The following is a 14,249-nucleotide window of genomic DNA, read 5'->3' on the forward strand; positions in this document are numbered from 1 at the left end:
GATGGGGTGGAGGAAGATGGGAGAGAGAGCCAAAAGCAGCAGTGTGTGTGTGTGTGTGTGTGTGTGTGAGAGAGAGAGAGAGAGAGAGAGAGAGAGAGGGCTGCCTTGGAAATGGAATGTGGGGGTAGGGCACATTTTCCCTGCCATGAAGAGAAAGTAGGCTGTCTCAGAGCCTGTAGTGGCCTGGAAGGCCTGAGGGAAGGGAGCACTAGCAAGGCATGCTTTGGAGAGAGAGAGAGAGTATATGTGTGTGTGTGTGTGTTTGTGCATGTGAGGTGGGGGTGCAGTTTTCCAGAAAGCGAGCATTGGCAGGCAGACTATTCTTTACTGCCAGAGCTCCCTGCTGCCTTTTCCAAAAAAAAAAAAAAAAAGGGGGGGGTGAATAGAAAGAGACCCTTTCCTGGCTCATGGATTATGAAATGATGTGGGATTTGCAATGGGTGTAAAGCAAATTGCTTACTAATTGTTGAAGTGTGCATGCTGGAAACAAAGATTTTTGAAATATTCATCATTTATTACATCGGGCTATCTGGTATAATTAGGACGCTTTTATCTGAGTCTGGAACGCCTAACTTCTACGCTTCCCTCTATCAATACTCTCAGTGTCTTTTCCCCTCTCTCTCTTATGAAAATTATTGCTACAAAGATCATTTACGGGGTTACATATTTAGCTTTCAGTATGCATTACAGATTAAGTAACGGAGCTAAAAGAGCACCAGAAACAATGGCATCTAAGACTGCTGGATGCAGTTGGAAGCTAAAAGTGGCATCAAGGGGAGACAAGTGTATTTTTTCTGCTCTTTGGAGCAAAAAGTCATAAATAACTACAAATTATTGCGGGAATAGACATAATTACAACACTGAAAATGCTATCAAATGTAATATGGATCAGCTAGGGAAAAGGCATTAATATATAAGTAAAGGGGAGTATTAGAAGCCTGTATTAAAGCTAAATCATTTAAAGTACAGCCCTGCACACATTTACCTGGGACTAAACGTGGCCCCATACAGACAGGCCAAAATAAAGCTGCTTCAGGTCACTTTGGAGGTATGCTGTTTAAATGATGCATGCATACTAAGAGTCCAGAAGCCGCGCCAAAGCCATGATCCAGCCCTAAGCACTGGAGCGCAACTTTGGTGCAACTTCCAGACTCTTAGTATGCATGCATCATTTAAACAGCATACCTCCAAAGTGACTCGAAGCAGCTTTATTTTGGCTTGTCTGTATGGGGCCCTTAATTGACTTAAATGGGGCTTACCTTTGAGTAGACAGGTATAGAATTGCCGTTGTATTTGTCTAGTACAAACAAGAACCCCATCTTTGTAATATAGAATAATTGACAAAACAGATCTTGACCTTCAAGTGCCAATGGACATGTACTAAATGTGGCTTTTTAAATAGCACAACAAGAACCTTTTCTATGATACTTATCACAATGTCGCCTCCAACCGCTGCATCTCTCAATGGTTAGGGTGTCCTTTTTTATTGATGGAAGAAACCCATCAATCACTCCCTGGGGAATCCCAAGACTCCTCAAATGTGAGATGTCACTGGTGGCAGTTGCAAGATTCACAGTCATGTGGTATCACAGTCTCCTCCTCTCCCCCTATCCCTCTCCTCCTTGCTAGCAGCGTGATTACTTTTTAAAATTGCATTAAAAAATAAAATAAAATAAAAGCCATGCTGAGTAGGGCATAAGACAGGGAGGCAGGGTTAAGGGAAAGTGCAGAAGAAAGTGTAATGGTGGCAGCAGCCTCAGTCATGCAATTGTGATGAGCGATAATGGCCTCCAAAACCCTAAATCAAACTAGTCTCTCCCAATACAGTATTTTCCCCTATGGCTGTCTCTAGTAGAAGGCATTCAGGTCAAATGTTTGCTAAGGATAGGCAAAGAGTCTAGGCCTCTTGGCCTCCTGCTGCCTGTGCCTGGGACTGCTTTGCTCTCTATGGCTTTGACAAGTCACTTTCGTTTCTTGTTTCTTGTTTGTTCATTGGTTTTTTTCTATTTCTACAATTTTATAAATGAGAGTTCTTTATGATGCATGAACAGGAGGAGCGAGAAAAGAGGTAGAATTTTTTTCATCAAATGAATGCAAATTCTATATCCTGGGGGGAAGGGGTGTCAGAAGAAAATGAAAACAACAAAGACTCTTGTGTCCCCTTAAAGATTAACTATTATTATTATTATGGCATAAACTTTCGTGGGCCAGACTTCATCAGATGCATGGAGTGTCCATAAAAGCTCATAGCATAAGAAAGTTATGTTGGCTTTAAAGTGTCACAAAAATCCCTCTTGTGTTTGGTGTGACAAATTAAAATTGTGATCCCCTTTAGAAAAAAATGTAAATAACAATGATTAAAGCATTAGTGGTAAATTCTGTAGCTTGACCCTATTAATCTTGGGGTGTTCATACCTTAGCAACAGACGGTTATCTAACAACAGTAGCAACAGACTATAACTTAATAATAGTACCTGAATTCCTTTTACAGCCATCGACTGCAATTCTGTAAGGAATTCTCTCTCTGTGTGCATTTGTATAAGATGTTCTTTCTGTGCTCTTCACTCTGGGCAGCATTTAAGGGCTGGCCAGAGACCAACAAGGATGCATCATGTGCTTAGTAGGAATAGAAAAGGGAAAACATTGTGGGGGTAGTTACCAGCTGGGAGCAAAAGAAACTGTGAGCAGCACCCAGATGCCAAGTGGCCTCACAGTGCTGCAGCTGCGTGTCTCTGCTGCATTTAAAGGATGAGCTATCAGAAAAAGCTGTCTGGGAAATGTTTGGAATGAAATGGAAACCTGTTTTGCATTCTGCACCAAATCTTCGCCATTTCTCAACATCTCAGAAAAAAAGAGGTGCACTCAGAAGGAAATAGTAATATTTACAAGAGGCTGAGAGAAAGGCTGCTCCCTTTTTTGATTTCCAGAGAGTGGAGTCCAGTAGGAGTAGGGATGATGTGGCCCTCTAGATGTAGCTGGAGTTCTATTTCCATCAGTCCCATTTTTTATTATTATTTAAAGTATTTGTATGTTGTCTCCTAGCCCATAACGGCTTTCAAGATGATGCACAACAACTCTGAGCCTGGCTGTGGCCAGGAGTGCATTTGCACAACTAAAACTAGTGTGCTAGCTGCACCCTTGAGACATCAGATGTGGCTATGGTTACACATGCCTTGATTAGATTCCATTTGGACTACTGTAATGCATTCTACTTGGGGCTGCCTTTGGAAACTGTTTGGAAACTTTAGTAGGTTCAAAATGCAGCAGCCAGAATGCTAACCACAGCCAGTTATAGGGACCGCATAAGTCCCTTGTTGAAACAATTTCACTGACTACCTGTTCATTTCTGGACACAATTCAAAGTGCTGGTCATGACCTATAAAGCCCTACATGGTTTAGGTCCAGATTATCTGAAATATCGTATTTTCCCATATGAACCTGCAAGGGTCCTCAGATCTAAGGGAAAAGGCTTTCCCTTTGTCTCACCACCATCATAGTCTCACTTGGTGAGGACATGAGAGAGAACCTTTTCAGTCACTATGCCGCCTTTTGGGCGGTCTGTAACGGGCCTAAGATTCCACCTTCTGGAATCATAGGAGGCTAGATATTTTTATTCAGGCAGGTTTTTAATCATGTCAAGAAGGCTTTTATATGAGTTGTGCATTTTCTTTTTCAGCTTTGAATGTTTTATGAAATTTTATACTGTCTTTAGCTAGATAATTTTAATTATTTTAACATTTTTATTGTAAAGTTTTTAAAAACAATTTTATCCATGAGCTGCCTTGGGTCCCTTTCTAGAAGAAAGGTGGGATAGAGAATTGAAATAAGTAAATAAATAAATAAAACAAATAAAAACATTTAAACCTGTACAGAGATTAAAAACTTTAAAAACACATTAACATAATTTTTAAGAATGTTTAAACCCATTTAAAATCAATGCACTTTACATTGGGCTACCTTTGTGCCATGTTTGGAAACTGCAGTTGGTTCAAAATATGGCAGCCAGATTGGGTACAGGAACATCCAGAAGTGAAATTATTACACTCATACTCAAGTCACTCCATTGGCTGTCAATTGGTTTCTGGGCAAAGTACAAAGTGATGGTTTTGACTTTTAAAGCTCTAAGTGGTTTGGATCTGGATTATCTACTGGATCGCCTTCTCCTGTACAATCCACCCTGAACACTGAGATGCTCTGGGGGGCAGTTACTACAGCTTGCAAGAACCCGGTTATCCAGAGGACCTTCTCATTGGCCACCCCAAGACTGTGGAATGACCAGCTGGAAGAGATCCGACAGCTAAACCAGCTGTCATAATATAAAATACATTTGAAGACCTATCTCTTCCAGCAGGCCTATCCAGGCAGTTTTTTATCATTAATTTTAAATGTGAATTGTATATTTAATTATTGTCCTATGTATTGTAATATAAATATTGCATAGAGATGTAGCTTAATATGTGTATTTTATGTAATGATTGTGTTTTAACTATGTTGTAACCCACCTCAAGCTGTAAGGAGAGGTGGGTATGAAATAAAATAATAATAATGTTAATAATAATAATAATTATTATTATTATGTTTGCTCATCCAGGATCAAGTCCTACTTATTCCTTTCAACCTGACCAACTAGAAATCTCTTCGTTAGATGGTAAACCAAAAAGAGGAATAACCACAAGATGTCTCTCCCCTCTTCTCCTCCACTGGACCCGTCTACTTCCACTGCAGTACCTCCCCCTGCCCATTATAACTAGAATAGCAGCATCTCATCTTCTCTGAACACATATTTGACAGAATAAAAATACACCCAGGTCAATTTGTTTGTTTGTTTGTTTGTTTGTTTGTTTCCAGGCTTTATATCCCTCATGTCTCCCACAGTGGGATTCAATTTAACCTGGAAAACGCCCACTATACTTACCCAAAACTGGCTTCATGAAATGCCATCAAATAAGTTCTCTATTTTCCTGTTTGGAAAGCAGCATACTGTTCTGTAAGAGCTTCCAAGGCCAATGTTTAGTAGTTTGTCTTGCTGTTCACTACATCTGGGTTCAGTTGGTAAAACAGGCCTTCATTGCAGGTCAAGCTGCAGCTAAGAGTCACAGGGCAAAAGCCCTTGTATTCATGCCAAAAGCTTGTGCTTTTGACAAGATGCCTGCCTTAAAAATACCTGCAAAGTTGGGGGGGGGGGAGGCAAGTACAGTCTCCGGAATTCAAATCTCTTTAGTCCCAGCTTCCCCCCCCCCCCACACACACACACACAGCAACCAACCTTCCCCTTAGGCCTAGCCAGCATGGCTAACATTTTCCCTACAAGTTTAGATAGAATTTGTCATCATGTTTCCATTGGAGAAGGAAATTATATGGAGTATTGATTATTTGATTTAAAGGCAGGAAAGGATATCTGGGACACTGGAGTAGCCTGACCACATTTTGATGTGGGGACACTTGTGTTTGGAAGGGAGAAATATACATTTTAAGGGGACCGTACAGCAAGGAGAAGTCAAATCAGGAAGAATGAGTGATGATTCTTTTGTTTCACTGGGGAAGAGACCAGAGGGAGCAAATCCGTGGCTTCTTGATGTTGTTGGGCTCCAGCTCCCACCAGCCCCAGTCAGTATAATCAATAGATCAAGAGATTATGGAAGTGGTGGTCCAGCATCCTCCTAGAGAGCCACACATTCTGTATTTCAAAGAAGAACCAAGTTAGATGCAGAACTATGGTAATAGCATATGATTTCTCTATTTGGCTAGATGGTATGTTAGGCTGAGTTTTAGACTGCATACCCTCAGCTTATGTGGGATTTTGTATTTGTTTTTTGATAAACAAGTGTTTCCCAGGAGGTCTAGTCCCTTCTTAATTAACATGCTGATCCTTCTCTAGGCATTTTCTGTCTGCAGAACTTGTCCAGACACCTGCTATTTGTGTTTCCACTTCATGCTATAGCCCACAATCACAAAAATGGGAGGTTCCAGGGAGATTCATACATTTCCCTTTTTCTCTAGTATAGAAAGTGGGAAGGAGCCATTGCAGAGTTCACAATCTGGGATGCTTCAGCAATTGCCCTCTGTGGACTGGGTGAGCAGATAAGGAATAAGTGGTACAGGCTGAAACCTTTGCTGCATTTGCAGAACATTGGGGAAATGTGTGAACTGCACACGTTCCATCAGTACACAGAATAAGCATAGTGTAGAAGTGGATTCATGGCAAGCATGACTCATGCTCTCATAACATGCTTGGTAACATTACTTTTAGAGTTATCATTATCAGCCCACATCATAAAATATCTTGATAAAATATTTTAAAAAGTCAAATCCATTATTTTTCATAAGCATAAAGAAACAACTATTTTTATCATTTTGACATTCAATATATCATGAACCACTGTATGAAACATTCAATACACACATAATGCATCTCTCTTCTGGGGTAGGGGTGGGGGCAATGGGACAAACTCTTCTAAGGCTAAAGGCCATCAACTAGTGTTAGCATATCTAACACTCCCATGATGTAAATGGAGTTTTATATTTTGATATCTAGAGTCAGGCATGTTTTAATAGGTCACGATGACCTTTGAAACATTAGGAAGGTTTCCATGGGGAAAGCATGTTGACCCAGACATGTGGAGGATCTAGGTAATACCAAAATAAAGAATATATGGTTTTGCTGATTGTGCTGTCCCTCACCCAGCTTTCTACATATCTTCTTGCACTGGAGACAAATGCACCGAGTCATCCACCCTACATCCATCTTGGGGTTGTCCTTCAAAGTTGTTGTCTTTCCAGAATCCCATTGTCAATTCCCTGGAAAAACTATTAGGTCTTTATTAGACTGCAGGATGGCACCAAATACATTTCGAGGCTAGGAAATCAGATATAAATATCAGCTCCAGCTTTAGCCTCAAATGTGCACAAAGGGTCTTCTTCACTCACTGTGTCGCCTTAAACTCCGTCTGAGCCACTCCCCACTTCCCATGGATTCCTCTGCAGGAATATCACCCTCTTTACAATCCTAAGCCTCCACTATTTAATTCCTATACCTCTATTTCAGTTAGCCTTGTATGGTGTCCCAAATTGAATTGTTACCTTGTGTTTGTGTGTTCTCTCGCATATTTCTGAATAAAACCTATATTCATTAACTTGCATTCCTCCCCCAGTTAGTACTGCTATACACAAGTGAAAATGATTCTCAAGGTTATCCGCCTATTGCAGGCCCCCCTGCTGAGTGAATAAATCCCCCCAAATTATGCAGACATGTTTCTCACATTTGGGGAAATCGCAGAGGTCAGCATACCCAGAGTGCAATGGGTGAGCCTCACCCTAGAAAAACTACCTTCATGATCATGGTATCTCCCCTACCAAGTAAGGTATCACTGTTGTTGGGATCTCCAGGTCCCTCTCTACTTTTTGGGTAACACTAGGAATAGTTATTCTCAATTTTCCCACTTCTCAACATATGTCAAGGAATAGGCACCAGTAATTCTTTCCATAGTGTTGAAATATTCAGGGTTTTTTTCTTTAACAAAGGACAGAAAATTCACCACAACATTTTAAAACTGTATTTTCACAGTTATAAATTCACAGTTTTGCTCAGAACTGCACAACTTTCTGCAGAGTTGTAGGTCTGCTGCTGCCATGACTGTTTCATTTTGCACAACTTTCTGAAAATGTGGGACAAGATAGCACAGGAATAGATGGATTAGATACCAGGAATTAATAAATAAAGTTGTATTGCACCTTTTGTTTTGGGACTCATTTTCTAGTCTTGCTTGATAGAAGCTCCAAGTCATGCAGCCAAAATCGCTATAAAATCCCTTTTACCCTGTAGTCTAAGGAACCGTCAAACAATGGACTCTCTTGGCTTTGAGTCTGTGCTCCCTTCTTTTTTGACCTGCCTGTCTACTCTCATTCCCCAATTCCTTCTCATCCCTAAAAAAACTGCTTTATCCCTACCAAGAGTGTTCCTCTCCTGCTGCCTGCCCTCCTCCTCCACCACTCTTTCTTGACTGTTTTTATTTTTGCACAACTTGTTCCTTGAATTCTCTGGACTTTGAGTCAATGATCCCCTTCTTTTTTGACCTGTCTGCTTACTCTGATTCCCTGAAAGAGCAGAGCCATGGTGGGGATGAAGCAAACTGGAGGATAATATAGTTGCAGCTTTCATAGTTAAGTTTCACAGGCTTAGCATTCAAGAAATTTCTACCCCATTCTCCCCTTATTAATGTTGAACCATTCAGACACTTATAAAAATTGCACAATTTTAGTTAGTATGAGTGAACAACTTTGCCTTGGACAGTTGTGCTTAGAGAGCTGGGCGAGTTGACAAAGCTGTACTGTTTTGCTGTGCTGGGTGTGTGTGTGTGTGGGGGGGTGAAAGCCAGAACGGAGGTGACACCAAAGAAGGGGGTGTCACCAGATTGGCTCTCCACCTCCCACGGGCACTGTTTTGGCCGACACGGTCACTCTTGAGCCCAGCGCAGGGCATTTAGGGACCTCCTATGCCTGGCACAGGGGTTTTTCAAGCCTACTGGGGGACACACAGGGGATTCCCTGCCTCCAGAAGCCCCACCACCACACCAAGTGTCACTAAATGAGGGGACGCCGCTGGATGCACTTAGAACAACAACAACAAAAACACACACACACACACACACACTGTTTTTCTCCCCATCAGTGTTTCCCCAGTGCTCATGAACACCAAATTGTGACCACATTCAGGAAATTGTTGAATACCCATTTCATTCCTGCCTTCATCAAGTTGGTTCATCATGCCTAAAGTTAGATAGTAAATGAAAAAATTGTACCTATCCTCCAATCTTTTACCATGAACTTTCAGTCTTCCAGTCAAATAAAAAGGCTATTCTGAGCATTCCCTGGGCTGTGCTCAAGAGCTACAGTGCTTCCTTAGCTGAGAACTATAACTATGGAGGAAGTAGCATCTCTAAGGCGCGGTACAGACCTCCCCAAAAGGGAGGCCTGCTGGTGCCTGTTTTTCCTCGTGAAAGGTGGGTTCTTTTTGCCCCACAGGGCGGATGTCGCGAGTGCACCAATGGGGCTATGGATCCGTCACATCACAATGGCAGTGCCTGTATACACGGGGCACCACCGTTGTTACGGCGTTGTGCCATACTAGGGTTAGGGACCGTGTGGTTGCCCTGCGGTCCCTTAACCCTAGTACGGCATCAGCACAGCGCTTTAGCATTGTGTGTACCGCACCTAAGTGTGAGAAAGAAGGACTAGGCCTTCACTATATTCCTCAAGCGGTTTTGCCAGCCTGAAAGTTACCAATGGCGTGGTACAGACCTCCCAAAAAGGGAGGCCTGCCGGCACCTGTTTTTCCTTCGCAGAGAAGCTGCAGCCACCAAACCACGTGGCTTCCCTGTGCAGGGAAAAGAACTCGCGAAAAGCCACTGGCTCACTTGGTACTTAAGCACTGTGCTGCACTGTGTGGGTGCTGTGCAGCGCTTACGTAACAATGATGGTACCCATGTATACAGGGTTCCACCATTGTTATGCCCTCATCACATGCGAGGGTTGTGGGGCATGTTGGCACTCCGCACCCAGGCAACCCTAGGATGTGATGAGGGTGTCACAAAAGGCCTATCTGTACCGGGCCAATGGCTGATTTTGCTTCAATAATCTCAGTACTGTGTGGGAAAACAAAACAAAACAAAAGCAAGGCAGGAACTGCAAACTGATTGCCTTAACACAAATGTATACTGAGGACCTGGAAGATCTTTATTTTCCAAAACATGCACTATCTTAAGGATACCTATCAAGCAACCCTTCTTTTGGTAAACTGAAACTGATGAAAGGACTGCTGAAAGCTCCCATGACAAGTTAAGACATTTACCAAAAGGAAAGGAAGGAGTGGGTTGTTCAAGTTACTTATTTTAATTATTGGATAATTCATTAATTATTGTAATATGGAATTTTCATTTGGATTATGTGAATGTTGCTTTAATTTATATTTATAATTTTGGAAAATGATATTATGTAAGTTCTATTATCATTTTTATCTTCCTTCTATATGCCATTAGCTTGTCCAGTGAATAGGTGATTAAATAATAGTTGACTTATTTTCATAATGTACTTTAAACTGTACGTTTATTTTGTCAGTACGCCATATGCTGTTACCAGCTGATGGCATTTGAAGTTGGGGTATAAAAGAAGGGCCTTGTTACTACATTTTGCCCCAGAGTCTAGCTTCTCCACGACAAGCTAACATCATCAGGCTCTTTGACATTTATTGCTGTCTGACTGCAGACAAAACGGAGCCACTTTCAATATCTCCTAATGACGACTTTCTCACTAATGACCCATTTCTTTCATATTTATAGAAAGCACTGGATCGATGCAATAGCTGTACGATTCATGTTGTTATGTTGTGCCAGTGGGGAAAGCCCTTGCTTTTTCAAGCTCCTCCATAACAGACTGAGAATCTTCAGTCCTCTACTTGGACTGTAATAATCATATTTCCTTAACAATTGACATGATGGGATCTGAAGTCCAAAGGAGCCAAAGATTCTCCACTTCTGCTGTACTAGGTGCTCACTGCTAATAAACAACTGAAGGTGACTCACACATGGCATGTGCATCACGTGATGTCACTCCATGTGAACTGGATCCATCAAAAGGGCTAGCCTGAAGAAAGAGGCTCCTCCCTCCATAACTGTCATCTTCCAGCCTGAGAGGGCAGGCCCAGCTCCATCAGGGCTAGCCTGAAGAAGAGCCCTCCCTACAGTCCATCTGCCTTGGTCCAAGCCTCAGAGGGAGAGAAGAACCACTGGACCTCATCCCCTTTCCCACCACCATTCCCTTTTCCTTTTGTGTCGTGTCTTTTAGATTGTAAGCCTGAGGGCAGGGAACCGTCTAATTCAAAATAATAATTGTAAGCCATTCTGCTAGCCATTAGAGCTGAAGGGCGGGGTATAAATACCATCAATAAATAATAAATAAATAATAAATAAATAAAAATCATTATTATTATTCTCATTATTAATTCGTTTATATCCCACCATCTTCCCAAGGCAGATTACAAGATATTAAAACAACTATAGAGCAAAATACATACAGAAACATCAGTAAATACACACACACACACTTAATCTATAGAATTAAAACTGTGTTACCCCAAGCTCTAGCCCTCTGCATCCCACCTCACTGCCAATATCAAATTGATATCAGACATGGGATGTTTAAAGCACATAGCTGCATGGGAGACCCAGTGTGGGGAATTGACTTGCTGTAAGGTAGGCTCAGCATAGGGGCATTTGCATTGATAGTCCAACCATTTTCAATTTCTTTGCTCACTCTTCCCTACTGGAAATGCTTCTATGCCCCAAAAACCCACCAAGGAATATGTTTCGCTCTGTAAATGCCTGCCAAGTGCACCTCCAATTTGGTCTTGTCTGAGATCAGACTGGCACTCTATCTAGATCCCACCTGACTCTATTATTATTATTATTACCTCACTTCCTCCCAAAATTGGGACTCAAAGTGGTTTACAGTCTAAAAACACAGTACAAACTGTATTGCATAGACTGGCCATGCCATGATCCTAAGGCAGCTGCTGAGCCATTTTCCATCTCGTGTCTGGAATCGGTACAGTATTGCCTTCTGGAAACCCCTTTAAGTTACTATCTGTTACCACCTTTATTGTTAGTTCTTGAATGTATGCATGAGTGGGTGTCTCATGTGAATGGTGATTTCCTTTACTTATAAATAACACTACATTAAACCTGCACTCTGGAGACCTGTTTCTTATAACTGTTATACACAGGCTAGATCACCGCTTTAGTTGTCTAAGTCCTCTCAGCTGTTGTCATCTGAGCTAATAAAAAACCCCTGTTTGAATATTAAGTGCGGGTGCCCTGTCAGGACCCTTGCATTTTGCATAACAATGGTTTTAAAATCTATTTAAAACAAAATATAAAAACCAACAAAATAGCACACAATTAAAAGCCCACTATAGTTAGTTCCATAAAGCCTGCCAATAAAGGTTTTTACTTGCTGGTGGAAGGCAAGCAAAGAAGAAGCCATTCTAACATTTCTAGGGAGGGAGTTCCAAAGCCTTGGAACAGCCACTGAATATTTGAATAATGTGGTGATATCGTTCCACTTTAATTGTGCTGTCAAAGTAGCATCTGGCCTACACTCCTTGCAAGGAATCAACAGCCCATTTACACTACAGAATTATAGCACAATTATTCCACTTAACTATGATGCTTCTGTCCTATGGAATCTTGGGCTTGGAGTTGCAGGGAGGAGCCTTTGTAATCCTCTCTGCCAGGGGGTTCCTCTGGTGCCTCTGACCAAACTACAAACCCCAGGATTCCAAAGGACACAGCCACGGCAGTTAGAATTAGGGAGCAATAACTGGGTAGTGTGAAAGGGACCGCAGAGAGTCTCTGTCTGCATCTGCACTGCAGAATTAAGGCAGTTTGACACCGATTTAATTGCTATGGCTCAATGCTATGGAATTGTGGGATTTATAGCTCTGCTGCCAAAACAAACTACAAATCTCAAGGCTCCACAGGACGGAGCCATGACAGTTAAAACAGTGTCAAAGTGCATTAATTCTGCAGTGTGGCAGCAGTCTCTAGGCATATGTGTCACCATTTTGGGCTCCATGGCCAATGGATGCTGTTTTTGAGAAGTGGGAGCATATTGAGAGTGATGGGCTGCAGAGGTGCGGTGGAGGTTTATCTTCATTTCCAGGGCAAACACTGAGCTTCAGCACCATGGCATGGAATCGAACAAGAGAACAACTGAGAGAACAACTGGTAGCATGAGCTTTTGTAGAGGAAGTCAGCTCAAGTCTATGAAAGCTTATGCTACCAACTTCTTCCTTTCAGTCAGTCCCAAAGGTGCCACAACATTCCTTTGCATGCTGATTTTTCAGACTAGCATGGCTATGTCTTTGGATTCTAACAATCAGTGTCACAAAAAGGTGGGGGTTAGTTCATGGAAGCTCGTGTAAAATCAGTTCAAGGCACCATAAAGTTTTCCCAAGGTCTGTTCAGGGGGTTCAGGAGGCTGGCAATGGCCAGCCTCAGAGGATGGCCATTGCCGTCCTCTGAGGCTGAGAGAATGTGACTTGCCCAAGGTCGCCCAGTGGGTTTACATGGCCAAGCTGGAATTCGAACCCTGCTCTCCAGAGTGATAGCCCAACACTCTAACCATTACACCATGCTGGCTCAAAATAAAGTGCCCTCCCTTCTGCAGTCCTTATGCCCTGCAAGTGGGCACAGATGCTGAGCACTGGAGATCCTAGGGAGCTTTCAGCTACAGTAAACCTGGGTTTGGCGGCGGCGGCGGGGGGGGGGGGGGGATGAGCAGAAGAGGGTAGTCTGAAGCCAGGGAATTCATAGGGTTTGGGGGGGAGCATTTGGGCCTGGCTAAGTCACACTCTCTCAGTCTCCTCAGGGGAAGGCAATGGCAAAGGAGCTGGGGATGTTTAGCCTGGAGAAGAGAAGGTTAAGAGGTGATAAGATAGCCTGTTTAAATATTTCAAGGGGTGTCACATTAAGGATGGAACAAGCTTGTTTTCTGTTGCTCCAAAAAATAGGACCCAGAGTAATGCATGCAAGCTACAAAAAAGGAGATTCTAGCTCAACATTAGGAGGAACTTACTGACAGTGAGAGCTGTTTGATAGTGGAACACAATCCCTTGGAGTGTAGAGTCTCCTTCTTTGGAGGTCTTTAAACAGAAACTGCACAAAAGTTGGATGGCCATCTGTCAGGGATGCTTTGTGATACCAAATTAGGAGGAGTAACTTATACCCCAGAAGAATGGATCAACATTCAAAATGACCTTAATAGATTACAAAGCTGGACCAAAACTAAAAAACAAATTTCAACAGGGAGAAAAGTAAGGAACTATGCTTAAGCAGAAAAAATGAAATGTATTGATATAGGATATATGGGGTACACATACCTTAACAACAGTACGCATGAAAGGGGTCTAGGAGAACTAGTAGACCACAAGTTGAACATGAGTCAACAGTGTGATGCAGCAGCCAAAAAAAGCCAATGTGATTCTAGGCTGCATCAATAGAAGTATAGTGTGAGGGAAGTAATAGTACCAACCTATTCTGCTTTGGTCAGACCTCACCTGGAATATAATTGAGAAGGCAGAATTCTTAATTGGAAGAGCAATGCTCCCCCCCACACACACACACACACTGCCATTTTCACCAATAAAACACAATACAGGTGGATGGCACACATCCCTCTGCCATCTGTCCCTCTCC

The 14,249-nt window shown here is 42.3% G+C and overlaps 1 pseudogene; it reads right to left on the bottom strand.

The window, feature by feature from the left end:
- Positions 1-7,227: 7,227 nt before the first annotated feature.
- LOC121920059 lies at positions 7,228-7,365 on the bottom strand (annotated as a pseudogene).
- Positions 7,366-14,249: the final 6,884 nt, after the last annotated feature.

Source organism: Sceloporus undulatus, chromosome 1 (assembly GCF_019175285.1).
Source record: "Sceloporus undulatus isolate JIND9_A2432 ecotype Alabama chromosome 1, SceUnd_v1.1, whole genome shotgun sequence".
Classification (NCBI taxonomy): domain Eukaryota; kingdom Metazoa; phylum Chordata; class Lepidosauria; order Squamata; family Phrynosomatidae; genus Sceloporus; species Sceloporus undulatus.